Below are 26,000 nucleotides of genomic sequence, written 5' to 3' on the forward strand. Positions count from 1 at the left end.
CAGCGCTTCCACCATGGCGGCGGAAACACTACAACTGAGGCCATGGTGGAAGTGTCCGGTCTTTAAAGAAACTGACTGCAGTGTTTCCTGGGAAAGTGGGTGGAGCTGCGCTCTCTCCAAGTGCTGTCCTGAAAGACGAAGGGAGAAAATCTTTAAAAAACTGTCTTATAACCCGTGCACACGATCGGAAATGCTGCCAGCAAAACTCCGATGAGAGCTTTTGGTCGGAAAATGCAACCATGTGTATGCTCCATCGGACTTTTGCTGGCGGAATTCCAGCCAGCAAAAGATTGAGAGCATGTTCTCTATTTTTCGGTCGGGAAAAGTTCCTATCCAAAAATGCGATCGTGTGTATGCAATTAGGACGCGCAAAAAATCATGCATGCTTGGAAACAATTTGAAGCAATGAACTTCATTTTCTCAGGTCGTCGTAGTGTTGTACGTCACCGCATTCTTGACAGTCGAAAGTTCAGAGAACTTTTGTGTGACCGTGTGTGTGCAAGCCAAGCTTGAGCGGAATTCTGTCGGAAAAACCATCCAAGATTTTTCTGATGGAAATTCTGCTCATGTGTACGGGGCATAAGGCAGCCTTTCTCAACCTTTTTACCCAAGAGGAACCCTTGCAATGGATTCCAGGTCTCTGGGGAACCCTGCCAAAACCAATTCATTGTTGGTCAGTAAAGAAAGATCCTACTTACATTGGTGCTCAGTGGGAAGAATGTGCCCCCCCACCATGGTGGTCAGAATTACAACCTTTCAGACAGCTAAAAAGTTAATTGGCGTCATGGCTGCTGGCTTTTCTAAATGGCGTTATACCCTGAACTATGCAGGCACCAGCAAATGGGAAGTCGATCAGCTATAGCTCAAGGAACCCCTACCAACTTCTGGAAGAACCCTGGTTGAGAATGACTGGTCTAAGGCTTTGTTCACGCCGGCTTCAGCTTGTATAAGAGGAATGGCTACAGCAAGCTTTTACAGAGCAATTTACAGAGCTTTTGGCTTGGGGACAGGATGCAATGAGAGATCTCTCCAAGGGAACACTGATGTAAAGATTGGCTGGAGACTCCACTGTCCACTGCTAAAGTTTAGGGGAAACGTTTTTTTTTTTTTTTTTAAATCAGCACAAGGGATATTAGGAGGTAGATCTTTCATTCATTAACGTGTCTTCCATTCATAGATCTTGTTTCATTTATGGAAGCTACAGTACAGCTTCTATGAATGGAGGTGGTGGGCGGAAAGGTTGGGTATGGTCAGCAATCTTGAGGTGTGTATATGACAGGTCCCTCAGCTCATATTAACCCCCATAACACCAGAAGATTAATTCTGGGGGTGTGGGAGGGATCAGAGGACAGGAGATTTTAACTAAAACTTCAGCCAGCAGCACAAGGGACCCTTTACACTGACTGTCACAATCCTTGACCTGATTTAAAAATAAAAACTTTTTTAATTAGGTTAGACTTTAACACTTTCCTGTAAATGAGATGCCAAGGTTACAGGTTCTAGCAGGGTTCCCTTCCTTAGTGAGACTTGTTGATTCAGTTGGCCTGAAGAAGGAGACCCTGCAAGGTCCTAAAACATTGGCATCTTGGCTTTATGTTTGCAATTAATTTCTGAAAGGCCCCTTGGAGTGCTGATGACTGGACTATAGACCAGGGGTCTCCAGACTATGGTCCGCAGGCCAAATCCCACCTGCTACATGACTGCATGTGGTCCACACCTAATAACATGTTCTATCTCCCGCTGTCTTTCTCTAAAGCTGGTCATACATTATACATTTTTTTTGTTTAATTTCCTTTAACTATGTAGTGCAAGGGCCTGCCTGATTGAATACAAATTTAAAGTGTTTAGGTTTGACCTCATATTATATGGTTTTTGGTAAATCTAAAGGAACATTGTATAACATATGGCCAGCCTAAGTCAGTTGGTTGTTAGGCATGCCGGTGTTCCTGCTTACCCCAGCAGGAGGTCAAAGCATCCTACATTCATACCTGAGTCTCCCGACTCCTGTTCTGCTGCTACATGAACCACAGCCACACTGTAATCAAGGTAGGGGCAAACTACTGATAGGGAATCTGATAGGGAATGAAGGGGGCTTGAATGAGGATCCTGATATAAGGGGGGACGCTAAGGAATACTCTGATGTAAGGGGGGCTCCAATGGGGAATCTGATGTAGAATGAGGCCCTATGGCAGATTCTGATGTAAGGGGATTCTGATGGGGACCCTGAAATAAGGCGGGATGTCTAAGGTGGTCTCTGATGTGAGGGGGCTCTGGTGGGAACCCTGATGTAAGGGAGGACTCCTAATGTGGACTCTGATGTAAGGGGGGGCCCTAAGGCAGCATCTGGGAACCCTGATATAAGGGCGGGGGCATCTAAGGAGGTCTCTGAAGTAAGGGGTGATCTGCTGGGGACCCTGATATATGAGGGAATGTCTGAGGTGGACTCTGATGGTGACCTGATTTAAAGAAGGATGTCTAAGGTGGACTCTGATGTAATAGAGGTGTCTTAGGTGGTCTTTGATATTAAGGGGGGCTCTGATGGGAACCCTGATAAAGGGGGGGGTGTCTAAGGTGGTCTCTGATTAGGATCCTGATGTACAGGAGACTCCTAAGGCATACTTTGATGTAAGGGGGGTTCAGGTGGGGACCCTGCTGTAAGGGGGGACTCCTAATGTGGACTCTGATGTAAGGGAGGCTCTAATGTGGACTCTGATGTAAGGGGTGCCCCAAAGGCAGACTCTAATCGGAACCCTGATATAAGGGCAGGGGCATCTAAGGAGGTCTCTGATGTAAGGGGGATCTGATGGGGACCCTGATATATGGGGGAACATCTGAGGTGGACTCTGATAGGGACCTGATTTCAGGAGGGATGTCTAAGGTGGACCTTGATGTAAGGGGGGCTCTGATGGGAACCCTGATACAAGGGGGGGGGTGTCTAAGGTGGTCTCTGATGTTAAGGGGGGCTGATGGGAACCCTGATAAAAGGGGGGGGTCTAAGGTGGTCTTTGATGTTAGTTGGGCTCTGATGGGGATTCTGATGTACAGGGGACTCCTAAGGAAGTCTTTGATGTAAGGGGGGCTCAGGTGGGGACCCTCGATGTCAGTGGAGGACTTTAGCTTTTAATGAAGATCCTTTTATTTTGTTCTTAATCCTGTAGTGCAGAAAAGATCCAAGTAAAACGCAATCATCATTTATTGATTTATATCTTTTTTTTGTCCCATGAATAATTCTAAGGACGTTGTCCTGGAAGTGAAAAGTTTAGAGCCCCTTGTTGCAGACCTAGTCCTATGGACCAGTCCCCCCATCTCCCCCTCCTCCAGGAATGATCAGGCTCCTTGGCTCTGGCACGACTAGCAGAGAAGTTGTACACATGAAGCCTTGTTGATCGGTGACTTAACCTGTCCGCCTAGTCCTCCCCACCACCGTCCATACACACCGAGCAACCAGCGGGCGGGTCAGAGCTCTGAGCTCACTGCAAATAGCAACATCATCATCAGTAACACCCTCCCCCTCCTTCTCCAGGACTCCCATACAGACACACAGCTGCTGGCCTGATCTGGGCCCCCATAGGACACCATCTACAGCCCGCGTCCTTGGCCCCCGCATCGGATCCATCCCCTCCATAGAGAATCGTACAGGCCAGCCAGAGGAGGAAGAGGAAATAGGAGGAAGGGAGGGGAGGGAGGAGGCAGGATCGGTGGGGGGAGAGCAGGGCCCCGATCGGGGTGTGGAGACAGGGAAGGAGGAACGATCGTGTGTGGGGACACAGCATACACTGGACCAGGAGCACAGAGGTGAGTGCTGCACGACTGTATGTGTGTGTGCCATCACTGACAAGCAATGTCCGCTTCCTGTCTGCTATATATAGGACGTACTCCATGGACTGATCAGGGCTGGGGAGACATTGCAGGGACAGGCTGGAGCCTCCATACCATGTGTCATCTCCATACACTGCCTGATGGGCATCTCTATACTATACATATAGGATGTGTATGATGGGGAATGAACACTACAAGGCAGAGATCTATATGTAAGTAAGATTTTTATGTATGTAAGATCTCTGTATGTATGTAAGATCTCTATGTATGTATGATGTGACAGCACTGACTTCAACACCCATACATGTAATAAGTCTGGAGTTGAGACGATGGGTGCAGGAGCCCGTAGCAACTACTATTTGGTTGCTATGGGCAACTGATCACCTTTTGTCTCTAGTTTTCTAAGGTTCACCATACACATTGCAATCTGACCATACAACCTGCTATAGATTTAGCAAAATTGTGTAAAGATCCACTTAATAGCTGATGGCCCACCTCAACCAATCAGGAGGGCCACTGCACTACATACTTGTTGGTGAATCAGATTTGAATGTGTGTGGTATGCTTAAACAAACCATCTTGCACAGCTGATTTATATAGAAAAACTACTTTTGACGAGTGTGTATGTCAGCCATTTTCAATTGGGGTTCCATGGAAGGTTATGTTTTCCGGGCAGAGGTTCCTTGAGCGTGGCTGCTTGCCTTCCCATTTGATGGTGCTTGTATACTATACTTGATCATGTCATTGTCTCTATTAAGAAGAGACAGTGGCATGATCTCAATAATCTTTTTAGCTGTCTGTAAGGGTGATATTTTTCCTGCTGACCACTTGTGTAAGGGGCATTTTTCTCATGGATACCAATAAATTGGGCAGGATTCCTCCAACTGGCCACCAATGTACGGGGCATTCCTGCCACTGCCAATCACTATAGGGGGTGATATTCTTCCCTCTGAACACCATAGTAAGGGTATCATTTTTCTCACTGACCAACAGTGTAGGACTGACCACCAATGTAGGGGGGCATCATTCCCACTGACCACCAATGTTGGCTTGACATTTTTCCCACTGACCACCAATGTAAAGAGGACCTTTTCCATTGACCACCAATGTAATGGTGACATTCTTCCCACTGTTTTCCATTGTAAAGGAGACATTCTTCCCACTGTCCATCAGTGTAAAGGGGACATTCTTCCCACTGTCCATCAGTGTAAAGGGGACATTCTTCCCACTGTCCATCAGTGTAAAGGGAACATTCTTCCCACTGTCCACCATTGTAAAGGGAACATTCTTCCCACTGTCCACCATTGTAAAGGGGACATTCTTCCCACTGTCCACCATTGTAAAGGGGACATTCTGCCCACTGTCCACCATTGTAAAGGGGACATTCTGCCCACTGTCCACCATTGTAAAGGGGACATTCTGCCCACTGTCCACCATTTGTAAAGGGGACATTCTGCCCACTGTCCACCATTTGTAAAGGGGACATTCTGCCCACTGCCCACCATTTGTAAAGGGGACATTCTGCCCACTGCCCACCATTTGTAAAGGGGACATTCTGCCCACTGCCCACCATTTGTAAAGGGGACATTCTGCCCACTGCCCACCATTTGTAAAGGGGACATTCTGCCCACTGCCCACCATTTGTAAAGGGGACATTCTGCTCACTGTCCACCATTTGTAAAGGGGACATTCTGCTCACTGTCCACCAGTGTAAAGGGGACATTCTTCTCACTGTCCACCAATTTAACAATGAATTGTTTTTAGCAGGGGTTCCTCTACACCTGAACGTTCTTTCAATGGTTCTTCTGGGGTCAAATAGTTGAGAATGGCTGCTCTATGCCTATAGTACATGCAATTGAAATGTAACTGTATATCCAGTTAACATTGCTTACACTTTCTATTGAGTCTGAAGTCCTTTACATACCAAGTGATAATGGCAAATGCTTTTATATGTGTTGAATATGGAAACACACAGTAAATGTAAGGAACATATTTCTTTGAATGATGCCATATAGTACTGCATTGCATCTGTGTTTTGTCATTGGTGTGAAATATTAGACTGTGGATTTTCTGGGTTAGTATCTTGTATTTGAAATCTTGCAGGCCTTCTGTTGGGGTGTGGTGCAGCTTGATGTTTAGGGCTTTTCCTTTAAGTCATTATCTCCGTTGCACTTCTTTTTCCTCTGTGAAATCCATGTTATTAAGTTTCGGTTACCACCCAAGGCATTTTGGGACAGTTGTAGAGCTTTGGCGAGATATGTGAACAATCGGAAAGTTTGAGTGGGTGTCCTGTTGCTATAGATCAGCTCCCTGGCCATATTGTTTTATGCCTCTAATGATTCCTTTTACTGGAGGATTTCTGTTCGATGTTCTATTTATGTGTAAGCTTGGATGAGTAAATAGGAATTCTCCCAATGATGCAGAACCAGTGTGGAAATCAGTGGGAGTCATGCTTCATTTGTTATCTGTAGTATGTGACCTTCATATGTTGTGATCAGGCTTCTATAATATTAGCAGCACAATAATACTGTCCGCGTTTTTATGCCTCAAAGGGATTTTGAATGAATTGCTCTGAATCTTCAAGCACTGAAATAGTGTACTGGCTGTCAGGGGAGTTTCAGTTTTTCTGTGCCCCCATTTAGCTTCAGTATCGGGCTTGCCCTGTAAGCCATGGCGAGAAACATCTCAGATATACAAAGTCATTTAAAGTACACCCTAAGGGCCAATTTACAATGGTCTGTCTTGGTGCATTGCATTCATACATGCACGTTAAATTTAATTGCTTTAAAGCTGAACTCCGGAAAAAAGAATAAAAAAATCCCTTGCATTGGGGCTCCCCTTGCAACTACAAGGGTTAAATGCTAACTTATGGCTAGGGTTCCCGTAACAAGCACTTTAAAAAAAAAAATTATGCGATTGCCCCCCCAATTCACTTGTGGGGGGCGGTATCTGGCAGCCCCCTTATTGTTAAAGGGCGTTTCTGTATTTTGATAAGCCCCCCCCTCCCATGGCCCGGGTTGTGGGAGAAGAGACTCTTGTCCTCTTCAACATTGGGAAAGGTGCTTTGCCAGGGGGGTGCACCCTGTGGAAAGGTAACACCCATGTTGCCTGGTATAGGTCAGGAATGGGGGCTGCACACTCGTCCTTCCCTTTTCCTGGCCAGCCAGGCTGCATGCTGTGATAAGGGTTTGGTACAGATATGTGGAGAAGGGCCTCAGGCGTTTTTTTTTTTTTTTTGGGCACTGGGTTCCCCTTAAAATTCATACCAGACCAAAAGGGCCTGGTATGGATTTTGGGGAACCCCCTTGCAACTGTCTTTTGTTTACAATCATCTGTCAGCTGGGAATCCCTAGCTGATAACTGAATGAGCAGGGCAGGAAGGTGTCACTCACTGGTTGTTAGGATGCTTGCGGGTCCCGACTCCCTGACAACCAGGATCTCTAAACTGAAACTGTCACATTTAGCAGTATTGGCAATACCACTGCTAAGCCCGGGTTCACACCATAATACGCTGCGCACCGCACAGGAGCGCTGTGCGTCCCTGTTCACCGTTTCAGGGACGAATCAGGGCCGATTCTATGCCTGAATTCGGCCCTGAAACGCAGCCAAAGACGCACAGCGTTTTTGTGCAGTGCGCACCGCAGCCGCCCCAGAGATATGTGAACCGGCTCCATAGGGAGCCAGTCACATTCTCCTGCTATGCGAATTAGAGGTGCGGAAACGCACCTCTAATTCGCATAGGTGTGAACCCGGGCTAAATGTTTAACTTCCTCCTGCAGCTGGAGGTCTGTGGTGAAAAAAGGTGTAAAAAAAATGCATTAAACACACACACAAAAAAAAAATTATTAATGCATGCAGTATTTTTTTATTTTTTTTAATTGCCTGCTCCTGAGATAAATGAGTTGTTATAACACAAACATTCATGCAGTGTTTATCTCTGTTATTTGAGCCCTGGGAGACAAAACAGCAGAGCAATTTAAAACTGAGACAGAGCATTGTCAACCCATAACAGAAAGTGCCTGAACCTTCATGGCGGTATTCTTGGGTATTATTTTAATACTAGCAAGTTGCAACTGATTTCTAAAGATTGAAAACAACTTTTTTTAAATGTCCATTAAAGGGGTTGTAAAGATAAAAATTTTTTCACCTTAATGCATTCTATGCATTAAGGTGAAAAAACTTTTGACAGTACCGCCGCCCCCAGCCCCCCCGTTTTACTTACCTGACGCCTCGAATCTTCGCTGCTCGTCCTCATTGCAGCTCAGCCTGGTCGTTGATTGGCTGCAGTGGATGGATTGAAAGCAGCGCAGCCATTGGCTCGCGCTGCTGTCAATCACATCCAATGACGCAGCGTGCCGGGGGGCGGGGCCGAGTGATACAGCGAGCGGCTATAGCCGCCGGCTGTATCACGGGAGCGCGCCCGCAAGCACTCACCACCATGCGAGGGAGCTCGCATTAAGGTGGTAAATGCTTGCGGGGAGGAGCTGAAACAGCCGCCGAGGGACCCCAGAAGACCAGGTTCGGGGCCACTCTGTGCAGAACGAGCTGCACAGTGAAGGTAAGTATGATATGTTTGTTATTTTAAATAAAAAAAAAAATTACCTGTACAACCCCTTTAAGGCCTCATGTACACTGCTGCTGGTAAACGGACGTTTAGGAGCAGTTGGGAGTTTTTTTCAACTGCCCCTGAACTCTCCTCTATGTTACCTTATCAGTACATGCACACAGGGTCGTTTGCAGTTGTTTCTAGGCAGTTCAGCTTAGAGGCATTTTTTGGAACACAAAAAAATGCATCCAGAAGGTGAGTTTACAGGCATTTCATGCGCCAAATGCTTCTAAACGTGGCTAAATGCAGTAATTAGCGTTTTTGCTGCATCTCCTTTACAGGCGTTTTTCATTTCTTTATCGTACATCACGGGACACAGAGCAGCATAATAATGACTAATTGGGTTATACGCTACCTTTAGGTGATTGGACACTGGCAACCAATAGTAAGACGGTTCCTCCCATATAATACCTCCTATACAGGAAGTACCTCAGTTTTTTCACCAGTGTCTTGAAGGTGATGGTCATGGCTGTTGAAGCTCTTCACATTCTTCAAATAATGTCCTAGTAAGGATGTTATAATCGGATCCATTCGGATGGCATAAGAAAGCTAAAGTGGATGGTACCCGAGCCTCGGTTTCAAGAGCGAGGTTTTGCTTGTAATGTGTCCTATATGGCACTGGACCCTTGTTAAATTGGTATTCCTGGTCATAACTTGCCCAAGGTAAACCAGAAGGGTGCTTTACAGGTCCAAGGGTGTGGCCCCCAAAAAATGGGGGACCCGGTCCTTGAAGGTCCTCAGAGTCACTACCCGCCATGATGGGGGAAGATTGGACCTGATAAACAGGCCCTACTGCTTGGGATGGTGAGTACTCCCTTTGGGAATTTCTATGTGTTACTATTAGTTATATTCCCAACTAGTCCATACACCCATCCGCCTGCACCCTTTGTGCGCCGCCTCACTCAGAGTGAGGCGGCGCACAAAGGGTGCAGGCGGATGGGTGTACGGACTAGTTGGAGTTTCCAGTGTGGTGAAAGCAGAAGAGGAGGCGGAAATATGATTGGTGAGGAGGTCAGTGTGTGATGTGCGGGCACAGGGCTGGTGAGTGAGGAGTTCCCTGTCCCCCCTATAGGCTGCCTGTGATTGATCTATGTAACAACTATCCTCCTGGACACCGATCATTCCATTTACCCCTGAGTGTGGTAAAACAAGCGTTTTTTGCCTTGCATGAAAGTGCTGGCATTGTAATTCGGTGAGTGCATTTCTGGAGGGTGTGATTCACTGAACACGGGTGAGGTGGAAGACACACGAAGACACTTGAATGTATGCAGCTGATATTACACTAAAGGTGGTCACAAGCAGTTCCTCTTGGATGGATCTGATATATATGTTATGTGATGTTTTGATATGTCACAGCATGGAGTGCAGTGATTTCACATAGTGTTTCACTTGTATGATACAGATAAATATAATTAATAGATTTTGTTATTTGGATTTTTGGATTGATAGCACTACTTATTTGTTACGTGCTAGACACAAACTCAAATAGGAGGGTCTCACCACTATTGTGCTAACACAGAATTTTGGTCACACATTACTTTAGCGCCCCATATTTATTCTATATGCCTTTAGGTGATCATTGGGTCATCAGTGGCATGTAGAACTAAATAATTTGTATGTATGGTTTATAATTTTAAGGGGTAGCTTTTTTCACTTTTACGTTTTCACTTTTATTTTGTGTTTACCATGTAACACTGGTCAGCACCAATTTTTGAGTTGGGGATTCAGAGATATTGGTGTTCACCGTATAATACTGGTCAGCACTAATTTTTTGAATTAGGTATTTAGAGATATTGGCGCGGTGGGGGTGTCTGATTGTGGGAAGGGTGCTCTTTTGAGGATACCCAGTTATCAATATTCCTGCCTCTGCTTATGTTAGTAAGGATGATTTGGCATCGGCATTAGCAGGCCTTGAAGGCAAGATAGCTGGCATGATTGCTGCTGTAACACAGGGAGGAGAGAAACGTAATAGATCTCCCTCTCCTGAGCCTGGAACAAGTGGAGAATCACTAGAGCCCCAGGACTCTTATAGCCAAATGGTTCCAGATGATCTGGATCCAGAGTGGGCAGAGGATTTGGAGGAGGTGGCCATGAAAGACCGGAAAGAGGGAGAGGCTGATGAATCCTCAGCTGAGGACTCGGGCTTGGAAAAAACAATTTCAGCCTCCCATTCCCAGAAATTGTTTATCCAATCTCTGACTGAGATGGTACGAGTTGGGTTTAAGTTACCTCCGGTTCAGGAGTCTGGACTTTCCTGCTCTACTTTGGGATCTTTACGACCTCCGCAAGGTTTCCAGGCTTTTCCCTTGCATCCATTATTGGAGCAGGTGATCTACGCAGACTGGGATCATCCTGACAGGATATTCTTGCTTCCAAAAAAGATTTTCTATTTTATATCCTATGGAGGAAAAGTTCAGGAAGAGATGGGGTACACCTTTGGTAGACGCCGCCATTTCTTCAGTGAATAAGAATTTAACCTGTCCAGTGGATAATGCCCAGGTATATAAGGATCCGGCCGATAAAAAGCTAGAATCCTTGTTTAAAGCCTTCTTTGCGGTGGCTGGTGCAGCAGTTCAACCAGCAGTTGCAGCCATTGGGATTTGTCAATCCCTAAAGGACCGTGTTAAAAGGTTATTAAAAAACCTGCCTTGTCAGGACCTTCCGAGGAATTGTCGGAGCTTCCTCATGCCTTATGTTTTGCAGTGGATGCATTGAAAGACTCAATTCAACAGATGTCTCGTTTTGCGTTACTGTCCGTACATATGCGCAGGGTTCTGTGGCTAAAGAACTGATCTGCTGAGACGCCATGCAAGAGGCTACTTGCAGCCATTCCATTTCATGGAGAACGCTTGTTTGGCGAAGATCTGGATAAATATATCCAAAAGATCTCTGGAGGAAAAAGTGCTCTGCTCCCTACTAAGAGGAGAGGTAAGCAACCCTCTTATAAGATTCCCAATGCTCCAGGTCCTAGTGCCTCTTCCCCCAAGCGGTATCGATGGCCTCAGCCGTCAGGTTTTAAAAAAACTCAGGGGCAGAGGAAGCCCTGGAACCAAAAGCCAGCCAAGTCCAACTCCAAGTCAACCTTATGAAGGGACGCCCCCGCTCTCACGGGTAGGGGGCAGGCTTTGGCTGTTTCTGGATGCATGGGAAGATCTGGTCCAAGGCAGATGGGTTATTTCCACCATAACACGGGGTTACAGAATAGAGTTCCGGGAGATCCCTCCAAGCAGTTTTCTGTACTCAAGGGTCCCGTCAGATCCAGAGAGAAAGAAATGCCTATTCCTAGCCTTGCAGCATCTGCTGAAGCAGGGGGTAATCGTCAAGGTTCCGCACGAAGACGTCCGATCCTTCCGTATGGAGTCGGTTCATTCAGTAATAAAATCTATGAGAAAGGAAGATTATTTGGCGTCCATAGACATCAAGGACGCATACCTTCATGTACCAATATTCGGTCCACATCAAAGGTTTCTGCGTTTCGCAGTAGAGGGCCGTCTTTTTCAATATGTGGCACTGCCGTTCGGTCTAGCCACGGCCCCCAGGGCTTTCGCAAAGATTCTGGCCCCAGTATTGGCGTTCCTAAGGTCCCAGAAGATCTCCGTGGTAGGTTATCTGGACGATCTTCTCTTGAGGGATTGCTCTTGCACCATCCTGATCCAAAACGTGTCAAAAGCAGTGTGGATTTTGCAAAGCCTGGGTTGGATTCTAAATGTGAACAAGTCATCCCTTTGCCCAACCCAGACCTTGGTGTATCTGGGTCTGGTCTTGGACACCACCCAAGAAAGGGTGTTTTTACCCCCTCTTAAAAGTCGCTTCCATAGTGGAACTCGTCCAGAAGGTGAAAAAAGAACCAAGACCTTCTATGCGGCTGTGCATGGGGTTGCTGTGCAAAATGGTGTCATCCTTCAATGCAATTCCATATGCACATTTACACTCCAGGGTGTTCCAGAACAGCATTCTGGGAGCCTGGGACAGGTCTGCTCGAACCTTAGATCGTCCTATGGTTCTATCCCCACAGGTACAATGGAGCCTCTCTTGGTGGTTAAAAACCAGCAATTTAAGAAAAGGGAAATCTTTACCACCAGCAGTCTGGAGGGTAGTAACTACAGACGCCAGTCGCCTGGGTTGGGGAGCAGTCCTGGAGGAGGCGTCTGTCCAGGGAATATGGTCCCAGGCAGAAAGGACTTTGCCCATCAATCTATTGGTGATTCGGGCAACTCGTCTGGCTCTGCGTTTTTGGACGTCCAGGTTACGGGGGCTCCCTGTTCGAGTCCAGTCCGACAAATCCACAGTGGTGGCATATATCAACCACGAGGGAGGTACCAGGAGTCGGGCAGCCCAAATAGAGGTAAACTACATATTGACTTGGTCAGAAAAGCATGTGCCCTTTCTCTCGGCAGTATTTATACCAGGGGTGGACAATTGGCAGGCAGACTTCTTGAGTCGCCAGAAATTGTTGCCAGGGGAATGGTCCCTGCATCCCAAAGTTTTTCTACAGATCTGTCAACACTGGGGGACCCCAGATGTGGATCTGCTGGCATCCAGATTCAATGCCAAACTGGACAGGTTTGTATCCAGGACCAAGGATCCGCTTGCTGTCGGGCTAGACGCGTTAGTAGTTCCTTGGCATCAGTATTCTCTGATATATGCTTTCCCTCCGATCCAAATTCTGACGCACTTACTACGCAGAATACAGGAAGAACGAAAGCCAGTGATCCTAGTGGCCCCAGCGTGGCCTCGGAGATCCTGGTACTCGGAGATTGTGAAATTGGTAGTGGGGGACCCATTGGTCCTTCCGTGCCGTCCAGACCTGTTGTCTCAGGGACCCATATTCCATCCTTCTTTACGTTGGCTAAATTTGATGGCATGGCTATTGAGACCAGAATATTGAAGGACCGTGGTGTCATGGGTTCAGTCTTGTCTACTCTGATAAATGCTAAAAAGTCAGTTTCTAGAGCTATCTATTATAGAGTCTGGAAGTCATACATTTCTTGGTGTGAAGAAAGGAAATGGAACCCTCGTAGGTATACGATTGGAAGAGTTCTGGCCTTTCTTCAAGCAGGAGTAGACTTGAAGCTGGCTTTAGGGACAATTAAAGGACAGATTTCGGCCTTATCGTTTTTTCCAAAGGCCAATTGCATCCCATTCTTTGGTACGTACCTTTGTTAAGGGATTAACGCACCTAAGGCCGCCGGTTAAGTCACCTTTATGTCCCTGGGATCTAAATTTGGTCCTGTCGGCTTTACAGTGTCAACCGTTTGAACCTATTGGGCATATCCTGTTTGTCCTATTAACCAGGAAATTGGTCTTTTTGGTGGCTATAACTTCAGCTAGGAGGGTGTCAGAATTAGCCGCCCTTTCTTGTAAAGAACCTTTTTTGATTCTTCATCAGGACAGAGTGGTCATGCGCCCTTGTCCGCATTTTTTACCTAAAGTAGTTTCCAAATTTCATTTGAATCAGAACATCATTCTGCCTTCCTTTTTTCCAAACCCTAAAACTAGGGAGGAAAGGTCACTTCACTCGCTCGATGTGGTGAGGAGGTTTATTTAAAGATGTCGGCTTCTTTTCGGAAAACTGACTGCCTTTTTGTCCAGCCGGAAGGTCCTAAAAAAGGACAGCCGGCAACAAGTTCAACTATATCCAGGTGGATTCGCCAGACTATTATCTAGGCGTATGGATTAAGGTGCAAGGTTCCACCTTCGGATTTAAAAGCACACTCCACTAGAGGGGTTAGTGCATCATGGGCAGTACGCCAACAGGCGTCTATGGCTCAGGTTTGAAAAGCGGCCGCTTGGTCTTCAGTTCATACGTTCACCAGGTTTTACCAGGTGGATGTTGGCCACAGCGTGTGCAGGCAGCTTTATAAGTCTCTGGCCCATTGGGCTTAGGGATATGGTGTCCCCCCCCCCTCAGGTGCATTGCTTTAGGACATCCCAATTAGTCATTATTATGCTGCTCTGTGTCCCGTGATGTACGAGAAAGAAAAATGGATTTTTAAATACAGCTTACCTGTAAAATCCTTTTCTTGAAGTACATCACGGGACACAGAGGTCCCTCCCCTCTTTTCTGGGATCATCATTGCTTGCTACAAAACTGAGATACTTCCTGTATAGGAGGGGTTATATGGGAGGAACCGTCTTACTATTGGTCGCCAGTGTCCAATCACCTAAAGGTAGCGTATAACCCAATTAGTCATTATTATGCTGCTCTGTGTCCCGTGATGTACTTCAAGAAAATGATTTTACAGGTAAGCTGTATTTAAAAAATTTTTTTTTTGGCAATTTATTTTTATTTTAAATGCTTCTAGACACTAAACGCAGCAAAACAGACTTTTTAAACATGGGTTACTATCTGTCAAGTTAAATCGTTCAGGAGAGGTTGTAAAAATGTCCCCTATACATGAAGCCTAACATGTTGGGAAAGCTATTCTCAACTACGGTTCCTCCTGAGCTATCTAGGAGTTCCTTGAGCTGGGGCTGATTGACCTCCCAACTGATGGGGCCTGCATGGATTCATATCCAACCCCGCTTAGCAGAATGACGCCAGTGATGTTTTTAGCTGTCTGTAAGAGTGGCACTCTTCCCAACAGCAACCAATGCAAGGGACATTCTTCCTACTGACCCCTGATGAATTAATTTGAGCAAGGGTTTCATTTCCTACAACCTGAAAGGGTTTCTTTGGGGTAACAAGAGGAAGGCTGAGATAGGACACACGGGCGTAACAAAATGAAAATGCAGGATCTTGCTGAGGGAAGCTGGCAGCAAGATCCTGCATTTTAGCTGTCCGTATGCAGTACACATGTAATGTTTGTGTAATTTTTACATGCAGCCAGCAGTACAGCAAATGTGGGCCATATCTCTTGCCGTTGCCCGACAATATAAAAAATGTTTAGTCAGTGGCGTAAGCACAATAATAGGCCCCTGCAACCTACCATCTTAGAGGGAGGTGGCCCCTACACCCTAGCGTGCATGGTTGCAAGGATGCAGATGGCCCCTACACCCTGGCTTGCATAGTTGCTAGGATGCAAGAGGCCCCTACACTCTAGCGTACATGATTGCTAGGATGCAGGCAGCTCCTGCCCCCTAGCTTCCTGGGTTGCTAGATGCTAGGACATAGGTGGTGTTTGCTAGGTTGCAGACAGCTTCTAACACCTATCATCCTAGGTGGCTAGGATGCAGAAGGCCAATGCACCCTAGCATATTTGGTTGCCAGGACACAAGTGACCCTGTTTGCCTAGCAACCTAGATTGCTACAAAACTGTAGCATCATGTGTAACACCTGTGTGAATGAACCCTATAGATTATGAGATTTTTGTGATAGGCTTCCATGGATTAAAGTAGGTGTAAGCCCAATCAGAAATCCTCTCTCTTACGTGATCTGAGTAGGGTAAATTGAGATAATTGGTTGCTTGGGGATACTACCGTATTAAATGAGGTTACGTTTCATTTTATAATAGCCCCAGAATAAAGGTGATTTTGTTCATGTAATCCTAATCACCTGCATTAGGTCACCATTGTTAATTGGGTGATTCCTCTTGTTCATTCATGCACCTTGCTGTCTATCATTAAAGCTAAAATGTGCCTGAATCAATAGAGTCTGTGCCAGTACCGCCAAATCATTGTTGATTGTAATTAAACAAGTACCTGTTTCTTGTCATGAAAAGAAAAACTCCCGAATTTCTCATTTGACCTACAGCCTGTACGTGGATAGATGATGGAAGTCCGCAGAGTTTAATCCCATTCGCTAAACTAAGGGAAAATTCTCTTGCAAAGTGAATAGCCTATTTGCCTTTAGTAAATCAACCCCATTGCCTCTGCAATGCAAACAAAAGAATAGTGGGTGTTTAATGTAAATAGATACTGCAGAGCGTTGTCCAATTAGACCCGGTCAGGTATATTTGCAGGAAAAAGGAAACAAGCAAGGCCCACCCATAATGGGTGCCCGTGGTGCATGTATAACTATTTCAGATAGATAAGAGCTTTCTAAGGCCTCATTCTCACATCTGAAATGGGCCAGTCAGCGGATTACTATAGCTGGAATCACAGGGGTGTGCGAACAGTCGTGGCCGCTTAGCTTGTACAAAGCACTAACAGACAGACCGGAGGCATGGCTAGTGGTCACCTCTAGTTAGGGACAGATGATCGGCCCTGGATGTGTGGATGCATGCAAACACAATTCCAGACATGTGAATCATCTGATTCATTAAATAGGATTGGCTGTGTGGCCGTACTGGGACATGTGAATGAAGCCTGAAGCTTATCACACGTTACAATCTGATTGTACAATCTTCTTTAGATCTACCAACAAGTATGTACTGCCTAAGGCTGGCCATAGACTATTTGAATTTTGGACCAGTGTTCTGTCAAAATAGCCAATTCATCGAGATCTCCAATTACGTCACTTCCTGTTACTGTAAACCAGGGGTCTCAGACTGGTGGCCCTCCAGCTGTTGCAGAACTACAATTCCCATGAGGCATTGCAAGGCTGACAGTTACAAGCATGACTCCTATAGGCAGAGGCATGATGGGACTTGTAGTTCTGCAACTACAGCTGGATGGCTGCCAGTTTGAGACCCCCTGCTGTAAACCATTAGTCATTGAAGGTCTCGACGACTTGCTGTTTTGACACAACACCGGCAACCGTATACACTCTGGTACGCAAAGATTTTGCCGTTTTGACAGAACAGCGGCTAACGAGGAAAAAGTTGTCGTGGCCTCAGAGGTGGCCATTTTGTTGGTTAGTATCGGAACGGACTAACAATGTCTGCTCATAATATTGTGTACCGGAGTGCATACGGTTGCCGGTGTTGTGTCAAAACCGCAAGTCGTCGAAATCTCCAATTACTGATGGTTTACAGTAACAGGAAGTAACATAATTGGAGATCACGATGAATTGGCTATTTTGACACCACACCGGCTCAGCAGGTACTGGTATTCTGCCGAAAACTCCAACTCGCCAAAATCTCCAACCACGCCACTTCCGGTTTCTCTCCAGCAGCATTAATTGTAATTTCGACTACTTGGCTGTTTTCACAGAACACCAGCAGCATATAGACTACGGTACACGAGGAGTTGGCTGTTTTGACAGAACACAGAGTAAAGAGGAGAAAAGTTGTCGCCGCCGCCTCGGAGGCGACCATGTTGGTTTCCAGCGGACGGACTAACAATGTCCACTCATTATCTTGTGTATCGTAGTCTGTACGCTGCCTGTGTTCTATGGTTGAAGATTTTGGCGAGTTGGAGTTTTCGGCAGAACACCGGTCGAGTTTCGAACCATGTATGGGCAGGCTGAATGTACCCAAGATAATCGATCAACTTGCGTACAACCAGCCTGCCAGATTTTGCATGCAATTATTGCTAGCGGCTGGTATAGCTACTAGCAATAATCACTATCTTCTCCCGGCAAGGATGGCTTCCCCCGCCTTCCTGCTGGAAGAATACAATGGCTTGGCGGGATTCCCCTGTCAACTCGTGCTTGCAGGAAAGAAATTTGCTTCGTGTATGGCCTGCATAACGGATACAAATTATTGGATAATTTAGGTAGGTCCTCAGTATTGCATATTTTGGTGGATCTAAAGCTGATTATACAGAGATTGTATAATATAATCCGATGGTAATGTTTATTGTGAGCCTAGGAGATTATAGTATAACTAAAGGCAGAACTTTTTTTTAATTTTATTTTTTTGTGGAGAGGGATTGGTACACCTGTCAGGTTTTTCATAGCTGTCTGTATCCCTGTTAGGGAGATTCACTCTCTCCTACTGTCTTGTTTACTGTTATCACCAAGAGGGAAAGTGAAAGAAAATTCCAAATTTGAAGTTGTCAACAGAATAGGATTAGAGGGGAAATCCTCCAATGGGCACAATAGTTCTGGTGACTACCATGGATTCCCTCACTTTAGAGGGATTTCCTTTCACTTCCTGTTTTGGCTATGGGACAGGATGCAAAGGGATATCTCCCCAATGGAACACAGATGTGGCAAAAAAAAAAAAACCTAACCGGAGTTATAACCCTCACTTACTCTATCCAAAATGACTAAAATAGTTGTGCGGTGCATTGTGACTTAAACCAGGGCTTGACAAATCCCAGGCACCAGGTCGCAGTGGCAACTAGAAATTGCATCCTGGCGCCTGGGCTTTTGTGAGCTAATTTCCAGGCGAGCAATTCCTATTGCCTGACGCCCTGGACATGCAGTGCTGGGCAGTTGGTTGCCGACCAGCTAGTTTTGTGAGGGCGTCTGTTGACCTCCTAACCCCGCCCCCTGCGTGCCCCCACAAATTTGTCAAGCCCTGAGGTTTTGTTAGCCCAATTTTTGTTATTTTTTTTTCCCGGTTTACTACCGCTTTAAAGGACAGTTGTACCTGAGGGATCATGGGCGGCCTGAGCTCTGACTTTGCTGAATGCAACTCAGAAAGGGCCAGGAGGTGCCTTCTCATGCATCATATGAATTATTCCTCCCAGGCCTTAGCAATCTCCTATTAAGAGATCAAGGACTACTTTTTAATAAAAACACATTTTGAAGAGACACTGGGATTTATTTACTAAAGGCAAATCCACTTTGCACTACAGGTGCACTTGCAAGTGCAGTCGCTGTAGATCCGAGGGGGATATGCAAGGAAAATAATTGCTTGTACATGATTGGATGATAAAATCAGCAGAGCTTCCCCTCAGATCTACAGCGACTGCACTACCAAGTGCAAAGTGGATTTGCCTTTAGTAAATCAACCCCACTGTCATCTTGCCCTCCTATCCACACATGCTACCCTATACCTTGAAGCTGCGTTTGTTTTTGCCTTTCGACTTTTTTCTGGTTTGGTATTTGCATAATCATGCCTTTTACTTTGCACTATCCATGCCTAAAGGTAAGTTGTTCATAACTGAGCATAGCTTATTGGAAATAAGGGTTTATTTTCTACAAATTAGCCAATGACTGGGGGGGGGGGGGGGGGCTGTGCTATCAAATGACACAGTTGTGCTTTTGTGCCAACAGGTTTGACATGTTAAGGCCCCTTTGATGCTAGCAGTCTAAACTGGTCCATCAGGCGAACCCAGTCAAATCCTCCAGTCTCCTCTATGCAGCGGCGAGTCTAAACGAATGTGCCAATCCAATCTGCTAAAAACAAACAGATGGGGATCCGTTTCCCTTCCATCTAGCAGATCAGATGGCATCCGGTGTAAACGGACAGGCGATCTTGAGTAAGGGCCTTATGTTATTTAACCACTTGATGTCCGTGCTATAGCCGAATGACGGCCACAGCGCCGACCTGAATTTCCGGGAGGCTGTCATATGATGGCCTCCCCTGTGCACGCGCCCTGTGCGCGCTGTGATCACCGAGTCACTGAGACTTGGGTGATCACCAATCGGAGTAAGGGGCCAGTCCCGGCCCCTTACCATGTGATCAGCTGTCAGCCAATGACAGCTGATCACATGATGTAAACAAAAGCTTGGTTATCAGTGTTTGTTTCTCCTCACGCTGACAGCGTGAGGAGAAAAAAAAGCCGATCACCGGCTCCTCTGCAAGGGACATCTGTCCCGAAGAGGAAGAGGCAATTATGCCTCATCTGTGCCATATGTCATTGCCATCTCACAGTGCCACCTATCAATGCCCACAAGTGCCACCCATTAATGCCCACCAGTGCTGCCTATCAGTGTAACCGGTGTATCACATGTAATCTGCGCTAACCCCGACTCTTATCCCATTAATTGATGTGAATAAAAATATATAAACAATGTTGCCACTTTGAAATACTAAAAAAGGTTATCAAGGAAAAAATTATAACAAATGACTAGAAGTGCTGCAACCTTAGAAAAACCAAGAATTTTCAGTTTTAACAATATGATAAAAGAACTAAGGTGTGCTACTAATGTCTGACCCACCCGACTGCAGGAAAACTCCCTTAGCCTGGGTGTGTATGTGAATAGTGCCTTAGCAATATTAAAACACAAATGAAACACTTGTAAATAAAACAATATCAAGGCTGATACAGACCAGCAGTAGAACCGAAGCCGGCCGGCTACATTGAATCCACAGTGCATGGGAAGGATCGGAGTCTGTGTAAACAGATCAGCTGTTCTCCTGATCAGCTGTTCCAGTCCGCGGGACTTCTCCATATTACCGTCCTGATGCTAGTGGAAGATAGTATGCAGATGGATATCTGAATAGGAGGACCTCATCGGCCGTTCCTGTCTGTGGGATTTACTACATCTGAGCTTGTAAGACCCCCATAACAGGGGTCCCACATATCTGGTAAGCGGCCGCCCTTTTTTCATTTCATCCCAGGATCCTGGTACTTATTGAAAGAACTTTTCTATCTAGGAAAGCACCTATTTGAATTACAGGACTACCTAAAATTTTTTCCAATCACCCATTCCTCAAGGGGACTTTGTCACATTGTTATTGTTTTATTTACAAGTGTTTCATTTGTGTTTTATTTAATATTATAACAGACATTAGTAGCGCACCTGAGTTCTTTTATCATATCAGTGTAACCGATCAGTGCCCATCACTGCCACCTATCGATGCCCATCAGTGCCGCCTCATCAGCGTACATCAATGAAGGAGAAAAATTACCTGTTTTAAAATTTGGTAAAAAAAAAAGATAAAAATTTCATTTGGTTACAGTGTTGTATGACCGCGCAATTGTCATTCAAAGTGCGTCAGCGCTGAAAGCTGAAAATTGGTCTGGACAGGAGGGGGGTTTAAGTGCCCAGTAAGCAAGTGGTTAAAAACATTTTTTTACCATAACCATAAATTTATATTTTAGTTCTATCCTAATTTGCTAAGTCAGCTCATAGGTTCTTATGTCTTGAGTAATCCCACATGGGCCTAGGATTTAGGGCCACAGAGATCTATTATCTTTAATGCAAATGCTACAAGTTGTCTGCAAGCCAGAACTGTTGTCTTTAACCGCTTGCCGACCAGCTGCCGTCATTATACTGCAGCAGGTCGGCACGATCCCGTGAACTGTCATAGCTGTACGGCAGCTCGGGGGATCGGGATAGCAGGCGCGTGCCGCTGCACAGCGGGGGTGCAGATGCTCGTGGCCGACGGTCGCGATGACCACCGGCCACAAGCGATCGTGAGCAAGTCCCGATAAAAATCGCAGATCGCCACCATTTCTAGTAAAAAAAAATAATAATAATAAAAATGCCATAAAACTATCCCCTATTTTGTAGACGCTATAACTTTTGCGCAAAACAATCAATATACGCTTATTGCGATATATATATATATATATATATATATATATATATATATATATATATATATATATATATATATATATATATATATATATATATATATATATATATATATATATATATCTCTATTATTCATACCAAAAATATTTAGAAGAATACATATCGGCCTAAACTGAGAAAAAATTTGCTTTTTTTAAAAAAAATGGATATTTATTATAGCAAAAAGTACAAAATATTGTGTTTTTTTTTTTTTTTTGTTCGTTTGTTTATAGCGCAAAAAATAAACGCAGAGGCGATCAAATACCACCAAAAGAAAGCTCTATTTGTGGGGAAAAAAAAGGACGTCAAGTTTATTTGGGTGCAGTGTCGCACGACCGTGCAATTGTCAGTTAAAACCACGCAGTGCCGAATTCGCAAAAAATGGCCCGGTCATTCAGCAGCCAAATGCTCCAGGGCTGAAGTGGTTAAAGGCATAATTCACCTAACCTAACTTGCTAGGAGACTCATACCTGGTACTGTTCACCTTCACCATCACAGGAGCAAGCTTTTTCCCTGATTCAAACCCCTTCACATGCTCTTTCTCTCCCCTAATGCACTAAATCAGTGTTTGTGAGCGTGTGGGAGAACAGTAACAGCTAGTTGTCTCTCTTAGCAAAGTCCTGGGAGTTTTCCAGCCAGGCTTCATGAGGTACATAAATCGCCTACACCTATAGCAAGGGCATTATTCAACTTTGGTCGAAGCTGCACAGTTTGTGTTCATCAACAGGCGTCCCTTGTCTCATAGGCAATTGTTTTGCTAAAGGTGAACTGACCCTTTACCAGCTTGCCTACTGGGCTCTTTCACCCCCTTCCTGCCCAGCCTAATTTTCAGCTTTCAGCGCTGTCGCACTTTGAATGACAATTTGTGCGGTCATGCAACACTGTACCCAAATTACATTTTTATCATTTTTTCACACAAATACAGCTTTCCTTTGGTGGTATTTAATCATCACTGGGTTTTTTTATTTTTTGATAAACAAACGAAAAAAGATGGAAAATTTAGAAACAAAACTAACTTTTTTTTTTATATTTTGTTATAAAATTTTGCAAACAGGTCATTTTTTTTTCTCCTTCATTGATGTGTGCTGATGAGGCAGTACTGGTGGGCACTGATGAGGCGGCATTGGTGGGCACTGATGGGGCGGCACTTGTAGGCGGCACTGATGGGCACTGGTAGGTGGCACTGATAGGTAACATTGATGAGGAGGCTCTGATTGGCAGCACTGGTGGAACTGCACTGATTATTAGTCTCTTTAACAAAAGCCAGTTATCGGCTCTCTTCTACTCTCCTCACGCTGTCAGCGTGAGGAAAGAAAAGCCGATAACTGGCGTGTGTTGGCATCTGTGATCATCTATCATCGGACACAGCTGATCACGTGGTAAAGGTCCGCTGTGATGGGCTCTTTACCCCGATCTGTGATCAGTTGAATCTGAAGGACTCTGTGATCACAGAGCGCTCTGCCCACGCGCTGCAGGGGGCGCGCAGGAAGCACGATCACGGGGGGACGTCAATAGATTCTGGTTTCATACCTGCAGGATGAACTTCTTTAAGCGTATTTCCACTTTTGCACTCAAATTTGAGGAAACTCCACTATATGTTTGTGTTCCCGTTCACACCGCATACCTAAAAAAAAAAAAAAGTCTCATCTGGGTTTCTTTGCCTGTGCAACCTAAAGTACAGCTGCAAACATTAAAGTAAACTATAGGCAAAACCTCCTTTTTTTTTTTTTTTTTTTTTATTTTGGAATGAGTAAGAGAGGGTTATAACCTCTGTCAGATTATTTTTTTCAACATGTGTCCCATTATGGAGATCTACCTTTTTACTTCCTGTCCCGTAGCCAAACCAGAAGTGAGAGAAAATCCCAACCCCCCCCCCAAAGTCACCAGAACTAGTGTCCCCATTGGAAAATGTTTCCTCCTATTACTTAACAGGATAAATAGTTTGATTCTCCTTTACAAGGGCACAGACAGCATTACAAACTGACCGGTGTTCTAACCCCTCTGCACTCTATCCAAAAAAAAAAAAAAAAAAAGTTTTGCCTTTTAGTTATACTTTAAATGTATTCTCCCTGGAGAAGAGACACTTACAAATCTATAAATGGTGTTTCCAGCATAGGGAGGAAACCGTTCAGTCTCACGTTGCTCAAGAAGACACATGAGCACTCAGTGAAGTTGGATGAGAAGTGACTTAACCTTTAGATGTTTTTTTAATGTTAGTGCAGCAAGGATGTGGAGCTCCCTTCCACAATTGGTGGCGTCAGCAGGGTGTCTAATTCAACACAATATACAGGGGTATATATGGGAAGTGGTAGAGACATAAATACACAGCCACACAGGTTGAACTGGGTGGACTAGTGTCTCTATTCAGCCTTATAAACTATGCAACTGTTATACCTTTTTCAGTGCAAGCAGCCTGGGCACCCAGAATGCGTGGGTGCTCTTAAAGAATAAGTTCGTCTTACCATTTCATTTGGTCTGATACTGTGATGGGCAGCCATACTGGTGAATACTGAGGCTTGGGAGGTGGGGAGGTGAAGGGGGTCCATGCTTCTAACCCAATCAACTTTGGAAGTAAATATTTAAAGGGTAAGTTCAACTTTTTCAGGAAAAGTAGAAAAGGTGAGTTAACTCCAAATAGTCTGACCACCCCTTCGGACCCTGCTGCACATAGTGACCATAACTTCTCGTGCTATTGGTGTAGCAGTCTGTACACCGCATAAGATAGCCCTGGAGCAAGTATCCATGGTATCTAGGTGCTGTAGTCACTGTCATCTGGAGACCAGTAATGTCATGAGCAAGAATAAATATCATCAGCACATCACGGATCTTGGAAATGTTGCCCAAACGTTTATTCAAGTGATCACATCACATCACATTTGGATGTGAAGATCACATTTCTGAGAAAGGAGTCCAGCGTGGTTCTGAAATGTTGCACCTTATCACTGTGTTGTGATCTCATAGATAAGTGTTTGGACAACATTTCCAAAATCCACAGTGTGCTGGCGATATATATTCTTACAGGCTCAATTGGTATTGACAGCGGTAAACTATACATGAGACCGAGACAACCAGGAAGGGTTCAAGGAAGTTTGTCTAGCAAGTTAATAACAAACAGTAGCACATCCTGGCCACTAACTAAACTCAGGTCAGTTCCTCACTATCAAGGTGCCCGCTAATGGGTTTCCCAAAACACATACATCCATTAATTAGTGTTCTGTCGGAAATCAGCCTTTTCACACAGCAGCAGGCGCCCACAGCAGAGAGATAGCCCTGACCATTAATCAGATGTAGGGGGGTTTCTCTTTTAATATCTATTGGGCCTCCCTCTTAAGGTGGGTACACACTCTAAGAAAATTGGGCGAACGATCATCTGGTTTTCTTCAATGTTTCACAGCAAGTTAAATCCGAAGATGGAACCAATTTATTGAAATTCTTGTACAACAAAGCCTTTTTTTTTTTTTTTTGTACGTCTCTGATGTGCAGTCTTTTGTATCTGATTTTGTATGAAAACTGCACATTAAACAAAAATTGTTAGTTCTGTTTACATCCGAGAAAATTTTTGGAGTTTGTCCCTTTGGAAATTTTAGCTTGGAAAGTCTGAATCAGATGTCTAAAATTGTGTACACACTATATGAAAATCGAACTATCGTGCCTCGGAATTTTTCTTATAGTGTGTACTCTACTTTAAGATAGACTTATTGTTTCATAGGGTGTGTATTATTTTAATGCTTTGCCCGTTGTCTATATAAGGTTGAAGAGACATGGTTCAGGAAATCTTTGTCTGGAAGGAGAACAGCCATGTATTGGTATACTGTAGAAGGAGGAGGCGATCCCCTTGCAGGAGATGTCATTAGGCCTAGGGCCAGAATATATGCAAAATGAGAAGGCTTTCTAGTGTTGTAAGGCAATTAGCACAGCATCCGCTTCCTGCATAGTGGTAATGATACTTTTACAATTCATCTTAACCAAGTCCTGGAAGTATTACTGTCTCAAATGGAATAATATCATCAGTGTTCAGAACTATGATGTACCTGGTACATCCAAATAGTTGTGAACTGTTGAACAATTGTTAGTAAATCTTCAAAAAGCCACTGCATGTCCTGCAGTGTGAAAGACAAGGAGGATGATGTGCTTTTAGGAGGTTGGATGCACAGCTGAGTTAATGGCGCGCAATGTGCAGGACTGAAGATATAATTTATTATGAACAGCCAATACCAGGGGAATGTATCCTGAAGTGCAATCAAAGTAGGAGCTGGTGGATTTACCCACTTGGTGGTTGAAGCCCCCTCAAAGTGTGTTCCAAGCAAAGCGGCCTGGTCCCCCATGCCACATGGA

At 44.9% G+C, this 26,000-nt stretch overlaps 1 protein-coding gene across 1 annotated transcript in view; it reads left to right on the forward strand.

Moving 5' to 3' along the window:
• Nucleotides 1-3,400: 3,400 nt before the first annotated feature.
• The window catches only part of RALA (RAS like proto-oncogene A), a 111,736-nt gene continuing 89,136 nt past the window's right edge, over nt 3,401-26,000 (forward strand). Inside the window, exon 1 of the mRNA XM_073630526.1 lies at nt 3,401-3,795. The gene's annotated coding sequence lies outside the window, so the exon portion shown is untranslated. The remainder of the gene's footprint in view (nt 3,796-26,000) is intronic.

The sequence above is a fragment of the Aquarana catesbeiana genome, linkage group LG05 (assembly GCF_042186555.1).
Source record: "Aquarana catesbeiana isolate 2022-GZ linkage group LG05, ASM4218655v1, whole genome shotgun sequence".
NCBI classification, from domain to species: domain Eukaryota; kingdom Metazoa; phylum Chordata; class Amphibia; order Anura; family Ranidae; genus Aquarana; species Aquarana catesbeiana.